General features: G+C 40.5%; 1 protein-coding gene and 1 pseudogene across 1 annotated transcript in view; one reads left to right on the top strand and one right to left on the bottom strand.

The window, feature by feature from the left end:
• ORYCUNV1R-PS1575 (vomeronasal 1 receptor oryCunV1R-ps1575 pseudogene) overlaps positions 1 to 12,972 on the bottom strand; it is a 1,374,299-nt pseudogene that overhangs the window by 1,103,367 nt on the left and 257,960 nt on the right.
• Positions 12,558 to 12,972, top strand: part of ORYCUNV1R1662 (vomeronasal 1 receptor oryCunV1R1662) — a 28,702-nt gene continuing 28,287 nt past the window's right edge. The window contains exon 1 of the mRNA XM_070063750.1: positions 12,558 to 12,716. The gene's annotated coding sequence lies outside the window, so the exon portion shown is untranslated. The remainder of the gene's footprint in view (positions 12,717 to 12,972) is intronic.

Raw genomic sequence — 12,972 nt, 5'->3', positions numbered from 1 at the left:
AAGCCCGGCAGCATGTGGAAGTGACATGGGACTAGGACTTTAAACCATGCAATGATCCCTGATGGTCACATGGAGGGCATTGCAACACCACCGGCAATTAAGAGGCAGTTGGTCATCTTCCTGCAGAACACACCTGCACAGGAGGGATGCACCCCATGACCAGTGCATGTGCACACACACATGGACACAGACCCCCAGAGGCATGATGTACACAGACACACCACACACATTCATGCAGGCACACATACAGATACACATACACAGAAACAGCTACATACAAGTATACACAGATGTACATGGAGAGACCCACACAGACATGTACAAATACAGTTACATAGAGACAAATGCATACACACATGTACACGCAGACATACACACATATGCACAGACATCCTCATACAGAAACACACATATGCACTCCACAAAGACTAACAGTGAACAGTGACCCACAAAGCCACAGATGCTGGTGGCTAACCAGTATGTCATCCAAAAAGAGGAAGAAATCTTCAGGTGCCAGATGTCCTTCCAGCTAAACCAGATTCTGCAGGCTTGGATCCAGAGCTCTTGGCCTTGCGGGCCACGTGCCTTCTAGTAAGGCTTTGGGACAGTTCTGAGAGTCAGTGCTCACAACTGGAACACAGATAAGGCAGCAGCTGCAGAGCTGGTGTTGGGCTTAGCTGCAGTGACACGGGGGAGGGCCCAGGACGGTGTCTGGTGCTGCGGGTGTGAATGGAATGCCCCCACTCTGGAGGAAAGGGTGCTGACATGGCTGCCTCTCTATGTGGATGCTTAATTGGTTATGGCTTTCTTCCTGGCATCCTGACCTGGCTTCTGGACTTGGAGGATTGTAATCCCATCAGCTGGGCTGCTCCTCCCTGCAGATTCCCTCCCAGAGGCATGCAGTGGGCAGGTGTTGTGGTGCTGCTCTCAGGGATTATGCCAATTACAAGTTTATCTCCTCAGCCAGCATGCCCAGAGTCTTCCACCAGCATGGTTTCCATTCTCAGGTTCCTGAGCTGACTGTACTCTGCAGCCTTTTGTTAGGTTGTTACCTAGGTTCCAGCGGTGCTCTTCTGAGAATGGAGCAAAGGACTCAAAGGAGAGCCGGCATACATCCCTACTGGCACATGCTGTGCACTTCTGCTTCTCACTGAGCCTTGCCCTGTGCTGGGGGATCCTGCGATGAGAGGACACAGTCCAGCCCCCAGGGAAACAGGCAGAAATAGTGTGCTGAGTGCTATAGCAGAGAAGTGTCAAAGCAGGTGACAGGATCCCCTGAGGGGCTTGCAGGGTAAGTAGGGGCACCTTGCTGGAGGAGAGGCTTTGTCAAGTGCAAAAGGACCCTGGGGACATGGAGACGAACTGCAGGCAGAAGGGAAAGCATTCTCAAAGGCCAGAGGGTGTGAGGGCATGGCGGGAAACTTGGTGTAGCTGGGGGGCCGCTGATGTATTGTACCCATTGACTATCAGCTCCCCATCCTTCCTGCCCCTAACCACTCCCTAACTCTAGCACCACTGTTCTTCTCTCCTTTCTATGAGATCAACTGCTTTAGAGTGCACAAATACAATAGTGCAATATTTATCTTTATGTGCCTAGATTATATCACCTCACATTATGCCATCAATGTTGTTGCAAATAACAGCATTTGAGCATTTTCATGGCTGAATAGTATTCCATTATGCATATCTACCACAACATTATAACTCATTCATCTGCTGATGGATACTTAAGCTGATTAGCTATTGTGGAAGTGAAGATATTTTTTCAACAGGCTGATTCCAGTTCCTGTGCATATACACCCAGTAGTGAGATTGCTGTAACACAGAGTAGCTTTGTTTTAAAGGATGTTAAACAATTTAATAGAGATCAACTTTTTATAAGCTCATTGTTTTATCCCCCATTGTGGTCCTTAAAGACAAGACTATGCATAATATCTCATTCTCGAAATCAGAATCATTTGCATTTTTCTCACCTCCCGTATCCAGTAGCTTCTCTTGTCATGGCACATTTTAGCCACACTGTCTTCTATACAGACCTATGCTGCCTTTCTGCTCTTTTGCTACTTGACATGTCCACCTCATTTCCTCCAGGAAATGTCTCATCACACCAACAACATTTAATCCACATATTTATATTTGATCTTCATTCCTCAGGCAAGAATTAGACTGAGAGACCCTGGCACTTCTTAAACCCCACTTTGTTTAATGTGCTGGACTGTTATTCCAAGATATTTGATGTCAACTTTCCATTTTTCATTTTTCCTGCTGTGTTTGAAGCTATTTCAAACTAGAATAATTAGAAAGAATTTTTGGCCAGCGCCACGGCTCAATAGGCTAATCCTCCACCTAGCGGCGCTGGCACACCGGGTTCTAGTCCTGGTCGGGGTGCTGGATTCTGTCCCGGTTGCCCCTCTTCCAGGCCAGCTCTCTGTTGTGGCCAGGGAAGGCAGTGGAGGATGGCCCAGGTGCTTGGGCCCTGCACCCCATGGGAGACCAGGATAAGCACCTGGCTCCTGGCTTTGGATCGGCAAGGTGCGCCGGACGCAGCGCGCCAGCCGTGGTGGCCATTGGAGGGTGAACCAATGGCAAAAAGGAAGACCTTTCTCTCTGTCTCTCTCTCTCACTATCCACTCTGCCTGTCAAAAAAAAAAAAAAAAGAAAGAAAGAATTTTTAAGGTCTATTAATATTGGGGCACCAGAAGGGATTCAAATCAGTTCACCAAGCCCCAAAGAGCACCTTTCTGACCTTGTTTACTAACTAATATAGCCTAAAAATTCCCCTGTCTGAACTAATGAGAAGCTCTGTTAAAAAATGCATCTCAACTAAGTTAAGTAAAGCTTACATATATATATATACACACACGTATATATCTTATATATTAAATAATCATATAATTATAATGTTGTGATGATGTTTATACAATTTTCAACAATTACATGAGTAATCTCAAAGTTAAAATTGTAATTTCCAAAATATTACTAATTTTGTAAAAGAAATCTTTAAGCAAATAAAAGAAGTAACATAGTGACTTTTTAGGAATAACAATTAAAAGGACAGCTATGGAATACACAATATTTTGTGGGCTCATTATAAATGTTCTCATGCAGATTGCTTTGTTACCCAACATAAACTATATTGCTGAAATGAGGAAAGCAGTTGCACTTCTGAAATTGAATACATGATAAATATACCATATTTGCCACAAACAACATAACAGAGAGCTATTCTTCAAAGAATAATGATATCTATTTGGAAACAGTATTTATGTTATACTATACAGTACAGTATGTTATACAGAACATTGTTTATACTTGTAGTATAACACATGGTGAACATATCCCAGGAGGTTGAAGAAAGGGGAAGTTTTAAAGGCCATCAAGGAGAGGCCGGCGCCATGGCTCACTAGGCTAATCATCTGCCTTGTGGCGCTGGCACACCGGGTTCTAGTCCCGGTCGGGGTGCCGGATTCTGTCCTGGTTGCCCCTCTTCCAGGCCAGCCCTCTGCTGTGGCCAGGGAGTGCAGTGGAGGATGGCCCAAGTGCTTGGGCCCTGCACCCCATGGGAGACCAGGAGAAGTACCTGGCTCCTGCCATCAGATCAGCACGGTGCACCGGCCACAGTGGCCATTGGAGGGCGAACCAATGGCAAAAGGAAGACCTTTCTCTCTGTCTCTCTCTCTCACTGTCCACTCTGCCTGAAAAAAATTTTTAAAAAAATCCAAAATAAATAAATAAATAAAGGCCATCAGGGAGAAATTTGCACAAGCTACTAAAATCCAAAATTCATAGCTGTTGGAGACCCAAACCTAGAATTCGTCTAAGCTCATAAGTGGAGGGGTCCTTGATGGACAATAGTAATGTTCTGAAAATCTTAGGTGAGTTGTTACAGTATTGAAGAATATTAAATATAATCTTTCTTAAAGAATGCTGTGTAAAATTATTCTTTTAAAGATTTATTTTATTGATTTGAAAGAGTTACAGAGAGAGGTAGAGACAGAGAGAGAGAGATCTTCCATCCACTGGTCCACTCCCCCGATGGAGTGCGCCGATCCAAAGCCAGGAGCCAGGAGCTTCTTCAGGTCTCCCACATGGGTGCAGGGGCCCAAGGTTGTGGGCCATCTTCTACTGCTTTTCCAGGCCATAGCAGAGAGCTGGATCGGAAAAGGAGCAGCCGGGACTCGAACTGGCTCCAGGGATGCCAGCTCCTCAGGCCAGGGCTTTAACCTGCTGCGCCATAGTGCTGGCCCCTGTGTAGAATTCTAAGAGCTGTGAAGCATGAGATGCATGCAACTGAAAAAAAAATTCAGGTGGACCTGTAGAAAATGCTTGGGAAATTGTGGCTCTTGGACGGGCAGACATGGGTTATACTGCTCCAGACTCCCAGGCTCTAACATTGTCAGATTCTGAGAAGAATGATTCCATCCAGGTATCATCAACTTTCACAACTATATGCTATTCACACAAAAATTCAGTGGTCCTTTCATATCATTAAGTTTAAAAATCAAATTATATTGCTAACCATGAGAATTAATTAATGGTTCATGAAGAGGATTTGAGAAACACCAAAATATGAAACAATCAAATAAAATATCCTCAAACTCAAGTAGAGTAATAACTTTAACATAATTTGAATGTTAATATTATTATGATCATGCACATTTTATATACATATTGAATACATAATATATACATGTCACTTAAAATTTGGATTTTGTATCCTTTTTCTAAAATACTTTTAAAATATGTTTAAAATAACACTATAACTATATACAGACACATTTTATCTGTAATATTTTAAGTAAAAGTATTTCTATTATTATCTTTTACTGTAATACAAATTAAAATTTTCTAATACATTAACATTATTCAAGGATCTCAATAACCATATACCTTATTTTCTATATTGATTTCACAGGTGTATTTGATACAACATATTTAGGTATACAAAATAGTTCCTTTTTCTAGCAATTCCACTTTTTTTGTCCTTATTGCAATGACAAGAAAGTTTCAGAGCATTATTTTGTGATAAAGGTGATAATTAATATATTTTACTTATATTTCTATCAGTGATGCTTCACTGGTAAACTGAAGATATCTATATCTGCCAGCAAGTGTATTATCCATAGTGAAATTTCATAAACAACCAGCAATAATTTCTAACAAATACCTTACTCTTATGATTCATCACCAAATTTTTAACTTGCCCTGTTCAGAATAATTAACAGATCAACTAATGTTTTCTATATGTCCATTCGAACATGATGGACTATAATTAATATATTCTGGATTCAACTTGACAACATATGTAAAATATTTTTGCTTCATATTTACAACTGTCATTGATTTACATTAACATTAAGTTTCCTGATCATAGCAATAAATCCAGGAAATACTACAACTAAAGGTTCTTTGCTTGTAGGATGATTGTGGAAAATTCTACATTAAATTTCACAGTCTACATCATAGTATTCAAGGTTATGAAAGGTTTGATTGAATCATGAGATAAATTCATTCCATTTCGTTCAACTCAGAACATTACAGATTTATTTCTATAGAGCCTTCCAGATACAAGCATTGTGCTAAGAAGCCACAGTAAATGAGAAAATAAGACTTTCCTGTAAATAACTATTACTGGTAGCAGACAGCAGTAAGTCCTCTGGATGGAAAAACTGCAGGAATTGGAGCAGGGGGTGGTGGGTAGTAGGGACTCAAACTGGTGCTCCAATATGAGATGTAGGCATCCCAAGCAATGCCTTCTCCTGTTGAGATATGATGTCTGCCCCTCAAATAAAAATGAATTAAAAAAAAAAGATTGGGTGCCTAAATCTGAGTCAACATTTTCTTAGAGGTTATACCAAACAATATTTCCAGGATTCCCCAGGGATGACCAATTAATTCTAATATATAAACATTTTGAAGGATTTTATTATGTCTTAAAAATAACATCAAAATATTTGCCACTTTTATATTAATAACTTTTATATGTTTGATCCATACCTAATATTTTCCCTTTTACTGGGACCACTTTTAAGGAAATTTGGGCAGCAAAATATGTACTGATTAAATGCAATTATATACCTGTAATGCTGTGATAGTTGTTACAAAATTTTGGCAAATCTGACAAAGCAAATCACTTGGCTTTTACAGCTGAAAACTATAAAAACACTATATAACACACACACACATATATATAATACTATTTTATATGTAAAATAAATTCTTGGAATAAATAAAAGACAACAATGATTTTTAGGAATATACCTTTAAGAAAAGTATCTATTGAGCACACATTGTTTTCCATTGTGAGCTCCTTATTTATGTCCTCTGGCCAGATTTTTTGCATCCAGCAACTGTGTCTGACTGGAAAGTGCACAACAGTTAAACTTTAGAGAATGAATGAAGACCTGTAAAACCTCCACTGATGTGCAATAACATAACAATCAGAATTTCTAAGGAATAATATTTATTTGACAACAGCAGAACAGTGCAAAGGGAATACCCAGGTTGTAATCAATTGTGAGTGTATTCAAGGAGATTTTAGCAAGTCAAAAGCTTACAAGTACACAGGAAGAAATTTACACAGACTACTGGGATACAAAGTTCATTATCCTTAGACACCCAAGGCTGGAGTTAGCCTCAGCTCATTAGTGGAGGAGCCCTTGCTGGGTAAACATTCTATCCAAGACAAGTCCTCTGAATTGTTACAATCTCAAAGAATGTGAAAAGTAAGAAGTGTTGGTAGAGAATTCTGTGCAGATGTGTGAGGCCTGCAATTATAGGATTCATGTGAATAAAGAGATTTCAAGTTGGTCTTCTTTTCTTAAATATATTTAGTTTAGATGGGATTAGATGCCAGTGAAGTTACAATATTGCTACTTCCTCAAAAAATGTTTTTATGGCTATCAAATGTTTACTATAAAGTTGTAAATGACTAATTTTAGTACATTTTCTTTTTTCTTTCCTTAAAATTATTTCAAATACAATTTATACATAAAATGTACTATATATGAAGACAACCAAAAATCTTGAAGAATTCACTTATTTTCTTCATAAAATATAAAAAAGAATAATTTTACAATAGGAACTTGCATTGAAAAGTGTTACTCCATGGAATTAACAAGCTGGAAGCAGTCACCAGGTAGAGACTCAATGCTCTACTCCCTATGTACTCATACACACAACCCTTCCACAATTAGGACACACACTTTAATCCAGAATTATCCGTCAGAATTGGCATCTGATTATTTGTTCATATTATGGAAGTTATCAGTGATTTCACTTTTCTTTATTTTTCCATAAGTAATTTTATTTCAAAATGCTGCTAAGCATCTGCATTAGCCCAAACTGAGATTTAATGCCTAAGTCATTTTCGTAAAAGCAAAAATAGCTAAATATGAGACTCAAGTGAGAGGCAGGTCTGGTTTATAATCTATATAGCACTAATTTGTATTCTGGTCATAAGTGACATTCCTGAGCAAGTGTTGAAAGTTGGCTCTCTCATGGGGCTGGCATTGTGGCACTGCCTGCAATGCTGGCGCAAGTACCGGCTGCTCCATTTCCAATCCAGCCACCTGCTAATGGTAAGAATCAGAAGATGGCTCAAGTACTTGGGCCTCTGCCACCCACGTTTGAGACAGAATGGAATTCCATGCTCCCAGTTTTTACCTGGATCACCAGAGTTCTTGCGGCCTTTTGGGGAGTGAACCAGCAGATGGAAGATTTTTCTGTCTCTCCACCTCTCACTGCAATTCTGCCTTTAAAATAAACAAATAATTAAAAAAAATGAAAGGCAGCCTTCCTGATAACAACCCATGATGATACTGTCCCTGTGTCTAGCATCATTTCTCAAATATACGCACAAGTAGGGAAATCAAGTCCACCTGAGAGGGAAAAGTAGAAGTTGGGTTGTTCCAGAAGTGGAGAGTTGGCTAGAGGCAGAGAAAGCAGCCCCAGCAGCCCAGAGCCTCTGCAAAACCAGCAGAATCTAGGCAGGGATGTCCCCAGGACATGGGAGGTGTCACAGAGAGGGCCTGGGAGGATGCAGCTCCTGGGGGGCTGGTGTGGGAGAAATGCCCCATGTGTTTGGATGAGGAACACTTGCCACCAATTCCGGAGTCACCATGGGAGAGCTGACCATGGCCACAGGGCCACCTCTCTGCCAGATCAGTTTATCAGCCTGGCTCTATTCTCCTCCCCCTGGCCAGCATCCCAGTGGCCTTCTGTTATGTCGACTTGGAGACACAGGGGCCTGAGTCTCTACATGTGTGTCAGGAGACCAAAAACGTGGGGGCCATCTTTTGATGCTTTCTTATGCCATTTTCAGGGAGCTGCATTAGAAGTGGAGCAGCTAGGACACAAACCAGGGCCAAAATGGGATATTTCTGTGGAAAAGCAAGCTATCATTCCCTTCCTACCTCTTGGTAGAAAGTGTATCTCCCAGACTGAAGCAGCTGATGTGTTGCATACACAAGCATGCCAGATTGCTTTATGAATATAAATTCTTGTTTGCATTTGTTGTATCCTGTTTGCATTTGTTGTCATGCTGAATGCTGTGGTTGAGAGAACACTTTTGCAAGGACGTCACAAATATCTACCTGTATTGCTAAATTAGTTAGTCATCTGAAAATCTGTAACTGATTTATTGTCTCAACACGTCCATATGATTCTTGGAGGTGCTAAATATATTTGAGCGATTGACATGAGACTGAGGAAAGTGAAAATATGGTTGTCAAAGGATTAGTTCTGGCAATGTACAAACCTTTAAAAGTTATTAGGAAATAAGATTAACAACTTGGATATTAGCAGTTGAAACCAAGATCTTACAGCAATGCTTTTGGATGTTTGGTGAACTGATTTGAGTCTCTGTGCACTAACATTGAAGGGGCCTAAAATCATTCCCTCTATTTCCCGTAGTTTAAAAGAATTCTAAGCTCAGAATAAAACATGACAATCAGAAAATAAACATCAAATATCTAGGAGGAGCGATCCCTGTATTAAACAGAATGAAGATCCAGGAATGACCTTGGTGTCTCACCCTCATCCCTGCCTGAGGGCTCAATGTCAAATGCAAATATCCATATTAATGTCCCTGGAAGGAGATGAGATGTTTATGTCACTCCCTGACTATTGGATCACCATGTACTGTGATCATAAATGTGTTGATAAAGTTTTAACTGTGGCTATATCTTGACTATGAGAAGATGACAATGAAGCATTTTATGGGATTAGAGTGAAAATTTCAATGGATGTTGGAATGTTTTAATGGAATTTATGGTAAGTGACTTCATTTCTTTTAGATAAATGTATTACGGAACTGGATTTGGAGTCTGTGTTACACTTTCACTACCTAACTTGTTAAAGAGAGCAGATATTCATACTTTGACCAGTACTCATTGAACATACTAAATGGAAACCTGCAGAATTTCCTCAGAGCAGTTGTTTCTAATTTATATTTTTGAAAGCTTTAGTTGATGTAGCTAGTTAAGCCACTGCTTGGGATGCAACTCATATCAGACAGCTGGTTCAAGACCCAGTTACTCCATTTCTTATGTAGCTTACTGTTAGTGCATTCTGGAAGGCAACAGATGATGGTTCAAGTGTCTGGCCTCTGCTACCCGTGAGGGAGACCCGGATGGTGTTCCTGGCTCCTGCCTTTGACTTGGTCATACTGGCAGCTCTGGGATAATTGAACAGAGGATTTATTAGTGCAAGCATTCCAATTTCTACCATACCATTAATTAAATTGCTCATCACTCTTCATCCTCCAGCTCATCTATCTCGTTTCAAAATAGCAACCTTTGGGCTAGTGATTAGGTTAGCTAGCTATTGCCTTTGGTTCAAAGTAGCAAATTTTAAAGAGTCTGGTTTTACACATTTCTAGTGAGAGAACAGACAACTAGTCCAGTAAATTTCTTCATTAGATGGTATGTGAGTATACATAATATTAAAGGTGCTATTATCAAATTTAAATTATATGAAAATGATCATATGTATATTTATATATAAAAATCTACCTTTTGATTTTGTATCAATATATTTACAACTATTTGAAAGAAAAACAAAATTGGTTCTTCACATCCATGGTTTTCATACCTGTAGAATCAGCTACTTGCTAGTTGAAAATATTCCAAAAATATTGTGCCCATACTGAAGATATACATCTTGGTTTTCTATTCATTATTCCCTACAAAATACAGTAGTGCAAGGACTATTTAAAAAGTGTTTACATTATACTAGGTAATATAGTTGGCATAGGGATGTTATAAAATACACTTTGTAATAATGCTTCTGTACTTTATGAAGAACTGGAATACAGAAACGCATAGGCTCCAAATGCAAAAAGAAAGGGCAAGGAAATGTGTTACCAGTTGCTGAGGGGAGGGTGGTTACCTGAGACAGTTTGGTGGGTTCTTTTCTTCAGCTTATTATAGAAATAAGAAGCCAGGAAACAATTTGCAAAGAAGCAGAAACTTTATTTTTTGTCTGTTTGCAAAGGCACTGTAAAATGTGTCATTTGAGAACAGTCACAGCTTATTGCCCAGAGCAGGACACTGGTTTTCAGGAAGTGCACCAGGGTTTTAAGGTCTTGCTGATTTCTTATGGGATCCCCCTACAGGGGCACCTATTAGATATGAGTTTTGCATAATGTATGCTTATTGGCTCAGGGCCTATGGTGATAGTGGGGGTCTTTGGTGACAGCCCGAATGGGATGTGTTAAGAGCTAGCTTCCTCTTTGGTGGACTCAGCTCCCCTGCTGCTAGTTCCTGGTGGAAAATTGAGACTTGTTTGAAGATGTTGTCAAAACCGCAGGCTCATACACAGAACAGGATGTTAACAGTGGGGAGAAGTGCAAGTAGGTCACAAAGCAAACATCTCAGTCACAGCATGCAGCTTCTTAGCACAAGACGTTCTCCTAAGCATGAGGGGCCCACAGACACCTAGCCCTCTTCCTCCATGAAGACAACCTCAACCCAGGTACTCTTTCACTGGAGGTTCTTTTTAGCTTGTTCTTGTCCTTGATGTTTTTCCTGGTCTGCTGGGAGAGGTCCTAAAGCAGGATGGAGGGCATATTGTTATAGGATAGTTATAGGATAGGCATATAGTTATAACAGCAGACATGAGTTCATGAAAATATTCAAATTAAGACACCCCCCCAAAGGCTTACTCTGCAGCTGTAATCCTGGGTCTCAGTGGTCACCATATAGCAGGATCTGCTGCTGACCAGAGAGACATAGATGCTGCTCTCTGCAAATAGACGCCATGGAGATTCTCCACCCCTATCCTTCCACCATGGGCTTTACCCGATTCCTGCCCAGCCTTCACCTCTGGTTCTCACTGAACCACTCCATGGATGGAAACCCAAACCTAAATTACCCCTAAAGCTAAAACTTGTATTTCCTTGCTTCCAATCATGGTAGCTGGATCTTTTGAAGAACTTTAATTCTTGGGGCCAGTGGACAGACATCTTGCTCTCTGGGCTGTGGCAATTGGAATGCTTTAGGGGCTCTATTGGGAGGGGAAGGGCATTGGTCCCTGGGTCTTTTCTCCTAAAAAAAAACCTCCTCACCTCCAACCCCATTCAGGCTGCAACTTGTTCTTGGACTTGAGTCCAAACAGTCCCTGTGGGAATCCATCCTTGATGGCTGTCCTCTACCCACGCTTTCTGCAGGAAAATGTCTCATTTTATGTGTGACAAACCATTTTAATAAATCAAAGATACAGCAGATGAAGCCAAGGGATATTCTTCCAGGGAAGTCTCTGACTTCCACACTCCCAGCCTGCCTTGAGGTGAGGTTGGTTAACAGAGGGGCATGTGCTGTGGTACATCTGGGTGCCAGTTTGAATCCCAGTTACTCCACTTCCAATCCAGCTTCCTGCTAATGTGCCTGAGAAAGCAGTGGAGGATGGACCAAGTACCCATGGCCCTTGCACCCATGTGGAAGACCCAAAAGAAGCTCCTGGCTCCTGGCTTCAGATTGGCTCAGCTCTAGCTGTTGCAGCTATCTGGGGAGTGAACCAGAGGATTGAAGACCAGGGTTTGAGGATGGGATTACATAATAAATATCCAAACCATTGTAAGACATGAATAGAGAAACCATATCTGACATGAAAAATACACTATTTCTAATGTAAAATACACTATTAAAGAGACATTTTCAAAGCAAAGAAATTAAAATTAAAATTTTTTCTAAGTAGACAAATCAGGTGTGCAGTGATTAGGTATGTCTGAGCTTAAATACAGTTATTTTGAGATTTTCTGGCCAAGCATTCTATTTAGATTTGCTTCTCCATGGCATGGTGGCAAAAAACAATCTAAATGAAAGATCCTGGTGAACAACACCCCAGCAGAAGGATCAGGCCATCAAAGAGGGAGGCGCTTTCTCTGAAGGGAGGAAGAAACCTCCACTGTGATATGGCCTTGACTAAACAAGTTCAGAGTTGGTGAACTCAAGGGGCTTCCATAGCCTAGACAGCTCATAGCAAGAGTCTCGGGTGATTGCTGATGTCATAAATAAGAGCACCAATTGTTAAATCAATAATGGGAGTCACTGGGTACATGTTCCCCATGTAGGATCTCTGTCCTTAATGTGTTCTACTATGAAACTTAAAAACAACACTACTAGTCGAACAATGCCATATACCTTGTGTGGTTGTGTGAGTGCAGCCTGTTGAAATCCTTGCTTAGTATATACTAAGTTGATCTTCAGTATATGAAGGTAATTGAAATGAAAATGAAACTCGATGAAGGGCGGGATGGGAGAGGGAGTGGGAGAGGGGAGGGCCACGGGAGGTAGGGAGGTTGGGGGGGGGAGCCACAACAATACAAAAGCTTCACTTTGTAAATTCACATTTATTAAATAAAAAAATAACTATGTAACAAACAAACAAGAGAAAAAAACAACTTAATACTTTACCCTTTTAGTATTTTTATGTTCTACTTAAAACTATTTGTTGAACTCTGTAATTAATACA

Source organism: Oryctolagus cuniculus, chromosome 19, assembly GCF_964237555.1.
Source record: "Oryctolagus cuniculus chromosome 19, mOryCun1.1, whole genome shotgun sequence".
Classification (NCBI taxonomy): Eukaryota; Metazoa; Chordata; class Mammalia; order Lagomorpha; family Leporidae; genus Oryctolagus; species Oryctolagus cuniculus.
This window is presented reverse-complemented; position numbering and strand designations above follow the sequence as displayed.